This window comes from Octodon degus, unplaced genomic scaffold (genome assembly GCF_000260255.1).
Source record: "Octodon degus isolate 3935 unplaced genomic scaffold, OctDeg1.0 scaffold00002, whole genome shotgun sequence".
NCBI classification, from domain to species: Eukaryota; Metazoa; Chordata; class Mammalia; order Rodentia; family Octodontidae; genus Octodon; species Octodon degus.
The window spans coordinates 33,111,083-33,122,928 of record NW_004524578.1 but is presented as its reverse complement, the minus strand read 5'-3'; the positions used below and the strand labels follow the sequence as shown (position 1 = coordinate 33,122,928).

General features: G+C 45.1%; 1 protein-coding gene across 3 annotated transcripts in view; it reads left to right on the top strand.

Annotated features, from left to right (window-relative positions):
- Positions 1 to 504: 504 nt before the first annotated feature.
- Positions 505 to 11,846, top strand: part of Osmr (oncostatin M receptor) — a 69,094-nt gene continuing 57,752 nt past the window's right edge. The window contains exon 1 of one of the 3 annotated variants that reach the window (XM_023711884.1): positions 505 to 616. The gene's annotated coding sequence lies outside the window, so the exon portion shown is untranslated. Of the gene's footprint in view, positions 617 to 8,335; positions 8,363 to 11,846 lie in introns of those variants that run through there. The other 2 variants (XM_023711879.1, XM_023711881.1) reach the window with 2 other exon arrangements.

Below are 11,846 nucleotides of genomic sequence, written 5' to 3'. Positions count from 1 at the left end.
AAGGCTGCCAGGGAGGGGCCGTGTTCGGGTGGCTGTAGGTGTTACGTGACTTCTGGAAGTCCAGCTGGCCTTCCCTTTCCAGTCACACAACTTCAAGGAGACGCGCAGATTGTCTTTCCAAGCCTGGGCTGTGTAAATAGGATCGCACTTTAAAGGGGAAAAGTAAGGGACGCTGTACACGCAGCTCTGGGAAGCGAAGGCTTCAGCACTGTCCCATGGGGCGAAACTGTCCCACCGAGCGCTTCCAGATGGCTCCTGAGTCGGGGAGAAGCGGAGAGCCTAGAGATCTGTCCTGTCTGTCTCGCTCTGCCCGCCCCGAGTTCCCGCTTCCTCTGCCCGTCCGCTCCGGGCCGCTCCGCCCCGCAGGGTCCCCGCGGCCCCCGCCCGAGGATCCTCACCCCCGGGACCCACACCGGAGGCGAATTCCTGTGGGTCTCGGGAGCGCCCGGAGTGCGGAGCGGACGGGAAATTGCAAAAGCCCTGCCCCCCGCCCCCCGCCTTCCCGGAATCCCGCCCTCGGCCCGGCCCGCACGGATTAGCAGAGCCGCCCGCACGTCCACCCGTGTCCGAACCCGCGCCGAGCACCGGGCCGGCTCGGCGCCCCACGCCGCCGCGGGTGAGTACGGCCGGCGCCCCTGCCCACTGCGCGCCCGGCCGCCCGCTGCTCGAGTCGCGGCCAAGGCCCGGGCCCTTCCGCTCTCCCGCGACAAGCCGTGTCCCGGGCTGCCGTCCCGGCCGCTCCTCGCGGTCGCCCGCGCCCCGACGGCCGCCTGGCTGGGAGCGCTCGGCCGAGAAGCCGCAGCGGGCGGGGGGCGGTACGTTGCGCCCGACCTAGGTCAGAGCCCTGGCATCCACCGGCGGGAGGAGCATCGGGCCAGCGTCTGTCCACCCACCCCGTCCGCGTGTCCAGGCACCCCTCCGTCCTTCCCTCCTCCGTCCGTCCATCCCGCCTGCTATGTGATGGGGCGGGCACTGCCTCGAACTCTGGAGAAAGAGTTTTGAAAATAAACTTATTTCTGACTCCAGAGGGCAGAAGGAGTGGAGGTGGCCAGGGGCCACTGAATGGTGTGTGCTGGTCCATTTGATCTAGGAGGCCCATGGCATGAGGAACAGAGGCAGACGAGTCTTAGTCCCAACTCTGAGCAGACTGTTGGATTTGGGTTGTTTCTTCTCATGTCTGAGTTTGTTTCCTTGTTTAAGAAATAATAATGATTCATACTTACTATAGTCAAGGCACTATTTTAAGTATGAGCTTCGTGTGTTTGTGCTTTTAAACTTCATCAGGGACAATATTTCTAGATACTACTGTCATCCTCCTCCTGTTATCCACGAGGAAACAGAGCCCCGGAGAGGTTTAGAAGTTTGAGTCTGCTCAGGAAGCCAGCAGGTATAGTTAGAACTGGACTTGGGAGTCTGCTCACAACCACCTGCTGTTCCTCACAGTCCAGGCTTTTGAGAGTGGCCTTGGAAGTGGTCTGTTCATCTTTGTTCTGTTTCATCTCTCTCCGGGGTTGCTTTATGCTGCTTTCTGACACTCCTGCAGTTGAAGAGCTTCAAAGGGTCACAGTGCCAGGGTTTCCCAAAGTGAGCTAAGTCTGAGAATCGTGTGTGTGTGTGTGTGTGTGTGTGTGTGTGTGTGTGTGTTGGGGTGGGGTGGGGGTGTTTAACCACTGGCGCCTACTCAAAATCTTCAGGACATGCTTAGTTCCACTCTCCTCTGGTGGCCTTTGGGTACTGTTAGCATGGACCCAGTAGCAGGAAGCTCCCATCTCATTGCTGGACAGAGCTAATTCTCAGCTGTTCTTTGTCCCCTTGGGACTATATCTGCGCCCCAGTGCCCTTCCTGTTGTCCATACTTTCCCTATGGAAGGCAGCTTTGAGAGAACCAGGGCAGGTGCCGGCGTCCAGAGGGGCCCTTAACCCCCCTGGGGAAACCTTGTGGCCCTGGATTGTTTCCCTCTGTGCTTTTCTTCACCTGAATAGAGCAAGGTCACCCTAGTGGAGAGACCGCAACTGGGCTGGGTCTCTAATGTTTCTCTACCTCTTGTGTCCTGGGAAAGGAGCCACGTCAGGAAAACTATTATGATTCTGAATGAGGAATCAGTGATATTGTATCTGACAAGAGGAAGCGGTGTGTTTTCCTTGTGGGAACTGGGCTTGGGCATTTGTTGGCTTTAGTAGAGAAAAATATTTGTGAATGTCATTTCATTCACTTACAGAAACAAGGAGCTTTGGCCTTCCTTTACTTTGGCCTTCCTAGAAGAGGAAGTCCTCTATGTTTTGAAATAATGTGCAACTGGAAAAAACAACACAAATAGCATATCTTGATCTTTCTAGGGAAATTTTTCCCTCCAAGCAAGCTTATTTAAAGCTAGACAGAGGTTCTTGCCCAGATTCTCTCTTCCTTCTAGTTCTGCTGCTTCCTTGGCATTTACTCTAGCTTGAAAGGCAGCACAACCTAGGCAACGAATGAGTATGGTTTCATTCAAACAGTGCACAAGTGTATGCAGTGAAACACAGACTTGCAACTGTCACCCGAACACCACACTTACAGATGATGGTCCGCTTTGTTAAATGACTTTCTAAGGTGTTTTCATCTTGTCTACAGATATACAGAATAGGTACATGCACGTAAGTTTTCAAGTATGTTTATTTATTCTACAATTTCCCTTGTCCCTTTCCAAGTACTAGAGTTCTTTCCAGATTTCTACCAGCCTCTTTTGTTAATGTCTCCATGTTCCTCTAAAGTGGAAAGAGAATAAAATTTATCCATCCTTTCCTTCATTCCCGGACATTCAGATTCTTTACATTTATTCAGCATTAGCAATGGCATTTTAAGAAGGCTGTGCTTTCATCTTTAGTGCAAGTGTGTATGTTTCTGTGGGCAGAACTCCCAAGAGCACTCTTGTCCTGCAGAAGGTTGGCCTGTATTTCTATTTGATACACACAATGCTTTGAATTGTAGTTCTCCCTCCGTTTTGCTAATTTAAACTCAATATATGATGACTTGTTGCCCCCACCCCTTCTAACATTTGCTGATTGCTTTTTAATTTCCACAGCAAGAAAATGAGTACAAAAGATACATTATATTAATTTACATTTTGCTGATTACTGCTACAATTTTATATTTCTATATTTGTGGGTCATGCATGTTCTGTGAATTATCTTTATCTTCTACTCATTTAAATTTTTAAAAATTCTTATTTATGTATATATTTGGTACAGGGCTTCACTACACAGCTCAGACTCATAGTGATCCTCCTGTCTCAGCCTCCCCAGTGCTGAGATTACAGGTGTGCACTGCCACACCTGGTTTCGGTAGATAGTTCAGCATGCAGTACCGGAGACTGAACCCAGGTCCTTGCACTTTCCAGGCAGGCACTTATGCAGCTGAACTATATCCCTAGCCCTGTCTTTTACTCATTTTTCTCTTGAGTTTTTTCTTATTTGTATTTATTGCAGAAAGTTTGTATCTATCTGGATCTTAATCTGTCATTTCTTATAAAGATGCAAGTATTTATTCTGACATACTTCTTTATTTTTCAAATGTTTCTATTGTGCTAAAATATATATGGTATTTACCATCTTAACTATATTTACCATTAACTGTATTTACCTTTTTGGGGGGTTATTTTTGAAACAAGGTCTCACTGTGTGTAGTTCAGGCAGGGGTTGAGCTCACTGTGCAGTGCAGGCCGGCCTCACACTCGCAGCGATCCCCCTGCCACACGCAGCCTTCCGAGTTCTGGGATGGCAGCGTACCATTACCAGGAAGCATATTCATGCTACTGTGCCCCAGTTGGTGCCACTCATCCCTGAAACCTCTGTGTCTTGCAACACGGAAACTCTGCTCTCATTAAATAGCTGCCCTCATGCCGGGCCCTCCACCTCTGTCAGCAACTTTCTCCTTTCTGTCTTTTGGATGCAACTAACCAAGGCACCTCGTGTAAGTGGACTCATTCAGGATTTGTCTTTTTGTCACTAGTTCACGTAGTGTGCTATTTTTAAGGTTCATCCATGTTTTAGCACACAGCATTTCTTTCATCTTTTAAGACTGAATAAAATTCCATTTTTGTGTGTGCCACATATTTGCTTATTTATTCATAATGCTTTTTATTTTTTTAAAAAATCTGTTACTTATTTGTTTGGTACAGGGTCTCACTACGCAGCTGGGACTTGTAGTGATCTTCCTGTCTCAGCCTTCCCAGCGCTGGGGTTGCAGGCACGCACCACCACACATGGTTTTGCCCAGGGTCCTGGGACTGACACAGCATATGATAATGGGGTTCAAACCTGGGTCCTTGTACTTTCCAGTCAGGCATTTAGACCACTGAGCTATCGCCCCAGCCCCTCATACTCCTTTTGCATTTAGTGTAAAAGTTTTAAGTAGTTGTATATCACAATAATCTCATCATTTGAAGTTTTAGATAGTTCATTCAATGCTATTTATCTTTTAAAATTCATTTGAAATCAGTTTGTATCATAAAATCCCCCTTTTATAAGGACCTTTTCAGGACTCTGTTCTGTTTTGTTTATCTTCTATGTCATTCAAAGCCTGCTGAACAATAGAGCTTTAATGGTATGCTTTTATGTCTAGTAATATATATTTGCAACTTAAAAAAAAATTTAGAAATCGCTCTTTCACAAATTCTTTTTTATGTACGCCTTACAACTAATCAAGTTTAATATAATCCTGTTGAAATTCCTGTGAGTTTGTAATTTTTAACAACTTTTGGTAATTAACTAATACTTGTGGGTTTGGGGAGGTAGCTTAGTGGTCAAAGTGCCTACCTGGTAAGCGCAAGGACCTGAGTTCAGTCCCCAGTACCGCATGCTGTGCCAGCTTCACACCAAGCAGGCCACTGCAACCTGGTATGGTGGTCCATGCCTGCAATCGCAGCACTGGGGAGGCTGAGACAGGAGGATCACTAGATAAAAAATAAAATTAAAATCAATATTTGTGATGCTAGGGAGTGAACCCAAGTTCTTGCTCATGCTAGTAAGTACTCTACCACACCTATACACCCACCCTTACTCTCCATTTTAGTCTGTGCTGTGTAAGATATGTGTCCTACAGTAAAGGGCTGGGCTTAAGGGAATGGCTTCCCAGGAGGTCCAGCAATTTGCCCCTGGGAGGGTGGTATGTGATGCTTTAAGAGTGAAGGGGAAGTCTCGGTAGATATCCAGGAAACTGTAGACGCCAGGAATGTGGAAGATCTGCCAAGGAAAACCTTAGGCAGTGATCAGAGCCAACCTGAGAGAGAGGCCCCTCCGGCTGCAGCCAGGAAGACCATGAGGTAGGGCTGAGCAAGGACTTTGGAGCGCATGTCTCCCCATAATTTACCCTGGATGCTGATGCGGCTATAAGATTCAACATGTTCCCTGTTGGATTTTGCTGTTGCTTTGGTCCAATTCATTTCTGTCTTACAGTTCCTCCCTTATGGAAAAGAAAGGTCTGTCCTGCATTATTGTACGTTGCAACTATTTAATTCCATTTTTTTACTTTTACAGGGGCTCATAACTATGAGTTTGCCTTGAGTCTCAGAGGAGACTTTGAGCTTAGATTTTACAATAATGCTGAAACTGTTAAGACTTTGGCTACTCTTAGAGATAGACTAAATATACTTGGACAGGAATCTTTTGGGACCAGGTTACAGTTTGTATCTAAAATGTTTTCCAGCCTAGGGAGGTAGCTCAGGGATCTAAGTGCTTGCCTGGCAAGTGGAAGGACCCAGGTTTGAACCCTGGTACCATATGCCATGCCAGCCCTGGAACCACGGGAGCACCATGTCAGCCACCAAAACAGAGCGCGGTGGTGCATACCTGTAATCCTAGCACTAGGGAGGTTGAAACAGGAAGATCACTATGAGTTTGAGCTGTGTACCAAGACTCTGTACCAAATAGATAGATAGATTTTAAAAATTAAAAAAATGTTCTCCAAAAGCCTCTCATGTTTGGAAGGTGATTGGATTGTGGGACATTGGATTGTGGTTCACCCACTGGTAGGTTCAGTAGCGGAATGCTGAAGGCCATAGAGGTTTATTGGAGGTGGTCATTGGGGATGTGACCTGGAAGGGTGGGTTCTTGTCCCTTCTGTTTCCTGGCTACTGTGGCATGAGCAGTTTTTCTCCACCATTGTGTTTCTGCATAAGTACTAACTGACCAGAGACTGAATCCTTTGAAAACCATGAGCTAAAATAAATTTCATGTCCTTTCAGTTGTGTGAGTCAGGTACTTTGTCCCAGGAATGGGAAAGCTCAAACAGACATAGATAGATACATAGATAGATAGATAGATAAATAGACAGATAGATGATAGATAGACAAATGATCCCTCTTTATAGGATGAAATTCTAGCAATAGAATTATTTCTAGATCAAAGCAAATGCACAACAAAATGTTAACTGAATATAGCCAGATAGACCTGGACACAGTTGTCCTCTTTGATTATTGATGAATGCCATTGCTTATTTCTGCAAACTCTTATCCATAAGAGGTATAACTGCCGTTTTAAGCCCTGCCAACTGGATACTGCATAGGTAATCACAACATACAGCTGTAGGCAGTTACTATTTTAACTTTGATTTCTTTCTCAGTGATTTCACCTAGATTTTCATTTGTCTTTTGGGGGTGTGTATATTCTATCCATGAACAATGTACTCATAGATTTCTATGGAGTTGTTTGCTTTTTTTATTTCAAGAGTTTTATTTTATGTGCTGATGCTGTCATTTTCAGTTGTAACAGTAAAATTTTTAAATGTTTACACAATCAGTACTGTTTTCTTTTTCTTCACTGTTTCTGGGTTTTGTATCATGCCTGCCAGTTTATAAAAATAGTCATACATGTTTTGTGCTGTTACTTTTATGGTTGCATTTCTTGTGTGTGTCTTTGTTTAGCTGAAATTTATTTTGCTGAGGCTAGCAAGGCAGTAACAATAGTAAAATATTTATTATTCATTGAATCCACTACATGAAAATTCTCAGGATCCTATTTAATTTTTGTTTTGTTTTTTTATTTATGTATTTGGTGCAGGGTCTCACTACACAGTTTGGACTCATAGTGATCCTCCTGTTTTGAGGGCCCCTGCCCAAGTGCTGACATTACAGGTGTGTGCCACCATGCCAGGTCTCAGTGGCTATCTAAGTGGGTCTGGGGCAAGGCCGCTTCAACATGTCGTGCCTGGGATGGTATCCCGGTCCCTGCGCTTGCCTAAGCAGGAGCTTGGTCAGCTGAGCTAGCTCACTGGCCCTCAATCCTACTTCATTTTAATACTCGTACTTTAAGATATGATTTATCACTTATAGGGAAGGAAATTTAACCTCATGAAGATTAAATGACTAGTACTTGATCGTACAGTTATTAAGTTATAGAGCATGGATTTGATCCTAATTAATCTTTTGTTTTTCTTTTTGTGGGTATCAGGAATCAAGCTCAGGACCTAGCACTTGCTAGGCAGGCACTTGTGCCACTGAGCTGTATTTCCGGCTGATCCTAATTACACTTAATCCAGAGTTTATGTACATAACTATGAGGTGTGATCAAAAAATAAAAATATGATGTTTAAGATACTTCCTCCATGGGGTTGGTGAGATAGCTCAGCAGTCTAAAGCATCTCTTTAAGCAAGCTTAGGCAAGCACAGGGACTGCAGTTTGATCCACAGCACCACATACTGTGCCAGCCCTGTCCCCAGGTTGGTGTGAGCCAGTGAAAATAATAATAGTAGTAGTAATAATAATAATAATAATTGGGGGCATGCCCCTTAGCTCAGTTCTTTAAGTGACTGCTTCAACAAAGCAATCAGGCTCAGGTTGCTGTGGTTTGATCCCCACAACTCAAGCCAGCCAAATCTGCCCTGAAGGCATTCGGAGCAAAATAATAATAATAATAAATTAATTTAATAAAATACCTCCCCCTTGCTTTGAAAACACTTATTCCATCATCCTTACCACTTTCCAAAGCAATTCTTTTTAACAATTTTTTTTGGTAACTGAAGCAATTCTGAAAGTCTTTCTTTGTGAATATTTTCTTGTTACAGTGTCATAGCTGCCTTGATGTCCTGTATCAATTAAAAACACCTGCTCTGACAGTTAGTGTGACTGTGGGGAGGAGGCAGCGGTCGCTTGCTGTCAGGTCTACTGAGGAAGCTGGTGAGGGCACACCATGATGCTTCCATAAGCCTGCCATGCTGCTGCAAGGCGCTTGGCGACAGTATTCACCAAATTTTTTTAAATCATATTTTCTAAAAACAATCATGAGAGAGGAATTCCAGACTATGTCAGAAAAGGAAAAGAATGATGAGCCAAGGAGAGTAAACTGAGGGGGATTAATGACAAGTTGTATTTTGCTGTAATTTTTTTAAAGGTAAGCATTCACAATATTTCTAGTCACCCCCTATATTCCAGGGTGATTGCTGCAGTATGATTTGGAGGAATAATATACCTTTTTCTTAAGGGACTTGAAATATCACCTTTAGCATATCTCAATTCTTACTTATTTTTTGATTGACATTATATTCTTTGGGTTCAAGTTTTTCATTTCTTTCTTTGACTTCATCACCACTTACAGACTCAGCTTTAATCCTAGCTGATGCTACAAATTCCAAAATTCCTGAACTGAACATTGCTTTAAAAAAAAAAAAAAAAAAAAAGTCATGTTCCTGAGTTAATCAATTCCATGAATCAGAGGGTTGCTTACAAAGTTGGTAGAAGCACTTAGCCACTATCCACTGGAGGGGATTCAGGTGGAGGCTGGGGAGGAGCCCTGGGACGGTTCCCTGGTGGGGGATCCTTGAGCTGGGGAGGGAGTTGGAGCAAAGCCGTTGGTAGCCAGTTCTGTGCTGTGGTGCTGGAAGCCCTTTAAAAGAGGGTCCCAGATACAAACAACAGGGCTCTTAGAGAAGAAATGGAGATAACCTCATCAGAATCATGGGGAATGCCCAGGAAGTACATTGACTCTCTACTGAAGCACAGAACTTTCGGTCATTGATGTCTATTTTGTTTTCTTATGGTCAGCAAATTCTCAATATGGTTTTAATTTTAAATAATTTGTTGAGACTTGTTTTGTGGCCTACCATATAATCTGGGTTGGAAAATATTCAACATGTGGTTATGAGCAGAGTTCTCTCGTAAATGCGTATGCCCAGGCATGTGCCCTCATAGACAGCTTCCTTCTTTAAAACAACATTTACAGATGATGTCATTGTGATGTAGGGGAAGCAGTATAACTCCCAGCCTGCTAGGTGAAGGTCCACCAAGTCTGTGTTCACTGAAATGAAAGAATGAATTCCAAGGAGCAACGGAGGTTGAGAAGAGGAAAAATGTATTGAGAGACAGGAGGGGACTCAGCAGGGGCTTGGCAATAGCCCACTCCTCAAAGGAAGTTTTATAAAACAAAACTCACAAGGTAGGTGCGAAATCATGATGTGGGAACAATGTAGTTCAAAAGTATGATTAACCAATAAGATAATAAGTAGAGGTGTTTAGATAGTATTGATCTGGTGGGGAAGCGGGTCACGTAGCCAGTGGACGTGGAAAGAACAAAGAATTTTTCAGGAAGAGATGAATCAAGAGGTCCCGGTCATTCACCTCCGGGTGACTGATGTCTATCTAGACTTTATTGGACCGGGTGATGCCATTTATTTTATCTCCTGAGGAGGCATTTAGGCCTGATAATTCCATCATTCCAGTGTTTTCATCCTCAGGGCTGACGCCCTCAAGGGCCTGGCCCTATCTGACTGCATATAGGATTCCTGTCATCTTAGCTGCCTACAATAATTGGGTCACCAAGCCAGTTTTGAACCATCTGGGAACACAGCTAGTTCTTGCGAAGCAAGTGACTATTTGCTGAATCATGTGGGGAGTATTTGTAGTGAGAATAAACATTTCAGTCATGACAGAACAAGAAGTTCTGGCTAGGAAGAGCTGCCATTGTCTCTTCAAGGTTGTATTTTATTACCTAAGTGTTTATGCTGAGCAGTAGTCACAGACATTTCGCTAGGGATGAGATTTTGCAAGGCAGGACTTGAATAAGAACCCTACAAAGTGAGTAGGCAGTTTTTCTTGTCTTTCCTTCCTTATTTATCCTTCATGAAGGAATATCTGTGACAGACTATGAAGCAGGCAAAATTTGGCAACAGAAAAAGTAGAAATTCCTGAAAAGAAATCTATGTTCATTAAAAGAAGATTGAAGGCAAAGAAGAAAGAATGAGCAAAAAATAATACCTATTTTCATTTAATTTCCAGATATTCCCTGGGTAGCAGGTATGTCCTCTGATGGATAGACAGTGGTGAATAGAATCTGGGCTTGTCCTCCGACAGCTCATAGTCAATTTGGCTTTGATGGAGTCTGAGAAAGAATAGATTTAGAGAAAGGACTAAGTAGTGCAGCTGAGGAAAGAGAAGGAAAAGGTGTTGTTGGGGTGGTTGTTGTTTGTTTTTGTATTTTAGGGTATCACTATGCAATTCAGGCTGGCCTTGAGCTCACTTTGTAGCCCAGGCTGGTCTTAAATTTGCAACGATCCTGCTGTTTTAGCCTCCTGGATGATGGGATTACAAGCGTGCGCCACCACACCTGGCTGGTTTTTGTTTCTGAATCGTGTTGCTTCACATCTCCCTGACTTCCTTTCATTCCTGGCCATTGGCAGTAGCTTGTCCCTGATAGTTGTGCACATTGGAAGCCAGACCTGCTGGATGGCTGTGAGAGCTGGGTGGCCTGTTCCCTGCTGGCAGCCAGGAGAGTGTGCTGAGCAGCTGGCTGTTGTCGACAGAGTTCCGTAGGTTGGCACTGGCCCACTGGCCATCTGGACATGCGGCCTTCATCTTTCAGTGTGGCAGGAAAGCCTAGGTTTATCCCTTGATCCACATGGTGTGCTGTGGACCACCCTGGAGCCCTGGACTTGGACTCTCTTTCCTATCTTCATTTCCTGTCTTGGAACAATCTGTTCTTTTCTACCCATGCACCAAAGATGCCTGAATTGTTACCATCATCCTAGAACTCTCCAAATGTATATCTTGTTAGATGCATGATTTCTGCCCTTGGGAAGCAAATATGCATGTGAAATTTGTGTTGTAAATTGAGCTCCGACCACTGTAAGTCAGACAGCTGATGTAGACAGCCCAATCTGGTCTTCCCATGGTCTCCTGCCTCTCCAGAAATGGTGATTCCGTTTTCAAGAGGCTCGTCTCCCCTGAATTCCACCCTCCTCACCAACTCAACAGCTCCTGCTCTGGCCTGAGCCCCCTTCTTATGCGGACTATCGCTTTGATGCCTCAGCCTCCTCCTCTCCTTACATTCTGGCCATCCTGGCTCTCCTTATTTCAGTCTCCTCGGTGTAAGTCAGCCCATGTGCTGTCTCTAAAATCCTCCTGAACCCCCTGCCGCACAGACAAGGCGTCAGCCACGCAGTGTGGAGTGCACTTCGCTTTGCCCTGCACTCGCTCCCCCTCCTGGACTCCACTTCTGGCTCCCGCTAGCCTCGCCTGCCTGCTACTTGCCTTCTCATATCAGCACTCTGGCACTTCAGGGTCTCTATGTGGTTTCTCTGTCACCTCCAGGTTGTCAGGGTCATAATTAGGTCCCTTCAGGAAAAAAGATGGCTCATTGAGGGTATCTTAACTTCAGGAGGATTTGCTGCAATAGGTAATGCTGTCACCCAGGGTTTGGGGGCAGCTGATTGGGAGTCACTTGGGTTTGTGTCTTTCTGAGGTAGCATCAGCCGATGGTCTATCAGGACATCTATCCCTGTGGGGGATCGTGGGTCTCTCTCTCTCTCTCTCTCTCTCTCTCTCTCTCTCTCTCTCTCTCTCTCTCTGTCTCTGTCTCTCTCTCTCTGGAGAGAGCACAGTAT